Genomic DNA, 4,233 nt, shown 5'->3' with positions numbered 1-4,233 from the left:
CTGCTGAACAGCAAAAAAATGGATCGAGAATTGTAAACTAATTCAAAAATCCACTAAAGGGGACAGCGAAATAGAAACTAGCAGAATGGAGGGGTATATTAATGAGTCCCCAATGGACTAGTTTTTAAGACAGTTCAATCGCACATCAGCAAACAAACTCGAAAGCACAATCAACAGCCAAGGCTGGGCAAAAGGATGCACAAGGAATTCTGTAGCCTTGAAGCCTGGAGAAAAAAGCAGGGCGAGATCTAGTAGTACAAAGCATAGCATGAACACATACCCAAAAATGTCTATGTACTGGTAGTGCATAAATCGGAAGAAGAGCTTACGCACACATTAACATATCACAAGATGACTGAATCACCAGCCTGTTACATTCCAGGATCACATTTGCTTCTTATGCCTGTACCGACTGAAGTATTTTCAGACATGAAAGCAAAGCATTAGCATCTTTGTGAAGGGTGCTGGTACATTTCACATGTGCTTCGTCCAGAACAGTGTGTACAAGAAAACCTGCAAAGCTGTGTCACCCAGCTTGAAGCCCCTCACATACTTTATCGTACACCTGTTAATTTCTGAACAGTGAAGGACTGAATAAGGATGAAGTGAGGAAATAACCTCCCTTATTCTGATGTCTGCTTGAGTATGAGACAAGCTTTCAGAAAGGAAGATACTAACCTGTACAGAGGACTTGACAAAGGGCTATACCTTGCCGCTGCGTGTCTGTCTTCCTAGTGCCCTGATGTACCCCTCCCCACAGCACAGGACGGACAGGGCACACGGCTCACTGGATATACCGTGTATGACTGTCCTACCAACCAAGGCTCGAAAGCTGATAGGAAAATGTAAACAAACCCACAGGCCACACAGTCCAGAACCGAACAACCAAGCTGAGCCTGAGGAAGAAAAACACAGAAAAAATCTTTTCATAGGAGGCAGCTAGAACAACTTCCCTGACAGACTAGTTACAAGGGTTCTCTGAATGACTGGTCTCCATGTCTGTAACTTCTGTACCTAATGGGAGTCAGGACTACCTGCGTGGTGTATCCTTTCCCTCCATGAAGTGACGGCAGACAGAGGTGAGGTGACAATGGAGGAAGGAGCACAGAGCTCCAGGTATGGAGTCAGCATCAAAGTGTGATCTGGAAGAAACCTCAAGTACATCTACTTCAGCATCCAGTTTAAAGCAGGAATATCGTCAGCATCAAATTAGGTCAGCTTAAAACTGTCATCTGTCTCAGTGGTGGACTACTCTCCTTGTGAAGATTTTTCCATTGTTCAGTTTGAACCTCCCAAGCCAAAACTCGTGGCTGCTGCCCCTTCTTTTACAATCTCTTACTACCGAGAGGAGTGTGCCCTTTTAGGTTGATGTAGGTCACTATCAGACTGCCTCTAAATCGCCTTGGTCTCCTCTTTGCAAGACTAAAGCCCAGCTCCCTCAGTCCCTCCTCACGGGTCATATGCCCTGCGCCCCTGAACATCCTGGCTGACCCCTCGACAGCTTCTCAGCAGCCTCCTTCCACAGCAGAGCGACAAACCAGAGCATTCAGTCCAGCCCCACCAGTACCACAGAAGAGATGTCCCTCACTGCCAGCCACACTCCACCTTACACAGCAGAGCAAACAGCACACCAAACCATGAGACATGCTGCTGGCTCATTTAAGTAAGAGGTTTGTATAGATGAGACTCAAATTAAACCGAACGCTCAAGTTAATTCTGCAGTAAAGATAATCCTCAATCACACATCCCCTAAAGCCTTGGGTTGCATCTTAAAGCAAATACAAACGCATGCAACTTCAACACACTAGCATCTACAATATATTCCAATGAACAAGAAAGCTACATTCTGTTCTAGCTGAAGTCTCCAGGTAAATCCAGGCCTCGAACACATACATACTAGCTCTTTCTAGAAATTATCAATAGAATATCTTTAGAAGTTGTATTTCAAAGACCACAAGGCTTTTTTTTTTTTTTAAGGAATTTTACACTCTGAAATTATTGGTAGCACCAATAATTACTAAAGCCAGATGCTTTCTCTAGAATTTCAGGTTCTCCTTGCATTTTTATCCTCCACCACAATTAAAAGACAAAATACCTCTCTAAAGTTATTTCACTGACTTGGCTGTTGACACAAACAACATAAACTGGTTAAACAGGTTTACAGCCTCCTACAGCACTACACAGCCTCCTTTCTCCCTGCTAAGAAATACTACAAACTGCTCTGCATGTACCTGAAGAAGCAGACAGGCTCAGAAAAGCAATTTAAGGTACAGCATTTGAACAGACTTGCCTCCTGGAACTTGGAAACCTTGTAGAGCAGCTGTCCAACTGTTTAGAAAGACAAGCAAGAAAACAGTAAATGCAAATTTACTAATTTTACATGAATAAAACTGAGATACTTTACTGTAGAAGTAAAATTAAAAATAATTAGTAATAAGGTTAGGTTTTGTTTCAGAAATGTGGAAACAGCATGAAGGTATTTATGAAGCACCACTCTTTTAAGAAGTAACGCATAGTCACAGTGGAAACCATGCAAAGAAAATAAACACTGAAAAGATCCTTCTGAAAGTCCTAAGTGGGGAAAAAAAGCTAGAGTAGGCCTGGATTCAGAACACTACACACAGAGACTGAGCATTTGGGAGTGGTTAGAATTTGTCATTAAGGTTTAAGTTAATGGCAGGGGACATATCTCTAATTAAAACAGAGGCTGGATTTCAAGTGAAGTATTGTAATAATTGTTACAGCTTCCACAGCACCCATTACCAGGGCACAGGTGGCTTCGGGAAGCCAGCAAAATGCTCACCAGAGGAATTCCACAGTCACTGTTTCTGCCCATAACTGACAGAAACCCCATGAAGGGGAAAACAGCCTAGAAGGGCCAGATCTAATTGCCCCACACAGCATGCTTCGCCTAGGTTAGGAAAACCCCCAAGTATAGTTCTGTTCCAAAAAAAGGCACAGCCAATTCCATACACACAGAAACCCACCCTGCATCCCGGAACTGCAGTCGCTTCTCATTAACAGAAATTAGTAAGTACCACATTACAAAAGTATCTGAGGAAATACACTTCCTGCTCCAAGCCAGGGAAAAACTAAAACATTATAATGCAGGCTAAGCTAACCCTTTGTCTCAGGGCAAGGGGCGAGTAACACAGAGAGCTTCCTCCTCCCAGAACTCACATCTATCACAGGAGACGCTTTGGACTAACAGCTGAACACATGGCCTTGTAACCGATTAAAAGGCTAGAAGAAGAGTTTTACCGGCATTTTGCTTCTGCGAAAGAGTATAAGGAATCTTTGTCAGCAAGCCTTCAGCAGTTTGCAGAGGCCGTATTCAGAGCAGTCATCTCACTGCTCAGGCACAAGTTGCTGTCTCTCCCTCTGTATGTCTGGGGGAGAGCGACACAGAATAAAGAAAGGACGAGGGGCACTGTAAGTACAGCCGTTATCTGTTGTCTATTCGGGGTAGGAAGAGCGATCGAAGGCACACAAGATGACAACATCTACACCTGACAGACTGCACGGGCACGCCTGTTGCCTTGCCTAGTACAGTAAGTAGCAGACCTTGTTTCTCTTGATTAAAAACTATTATTATGCTCTTCCAACACAACCTAAATTAACAGAGAAACTTAATGGTTTTTAATATTACCTTTCAGTAGAGGCCTGACTTCCACCCTACCTACAGACCATGACAAACATGCAATCACCCACATGGCACACAGCTGCTTAGAACAGGGAAAAAAAAAAAGATTATTTTCCATTCATACTGCTCTTCAGATTCTCAGAAAACACTGTCACTAACTTCATGCATCTTTTTCTTTGCAAGCAGTCCTTAGACCATGCTGCTTTTACTAGGTATGTCACTGTTTTCACGACCTCCCCAGAGTCCCTGCTGCCCAGCCCTCTGCACGCCCCGTCCGCGTACGCTCCCTCTCCCCCGCTCGCTTTCACTGCGTTTCGTGCCCATCTCAGCACTCCCTTCAGGTGAGTTACCGTGCCCGTAACGACAGGCCAACGACACGATCGGGAAAGGGGTGACAAAAGCAGCTCTCTTACTCCCAGACACAGGACAAAAAAAAGTCACCGACTGACTCCTGACCGACCTGTTTGACCACCGAGAGGCAGAGGTACCCATCCCGCCCCGACCCTCACCCAGCCCCCCCCCAGAGCACGACCGCCTGCTCCCCAGGAACGCCCGCGAGGCAGAACCCCCCCGGGACACAGAGCAGGTCG

This window comes from Pterocles gutturalis, unplaced genomic scaffold (genome assembly GCF_000699245.1).
Source record: "Pterocles gutturalis isolate BGI_N339 unplaced genomic scaffold, ASM69924v1 scaffold3290, whole genome shotgun sequence".
NCBI lineage: Eukaryota > Metazoa > Chordata > Aves > Pterocliformes > Pteroclidae > Pterocles > Pterocles gutturalis.
Note: the sequence above shows the minus strand (reverse complement) of the source record.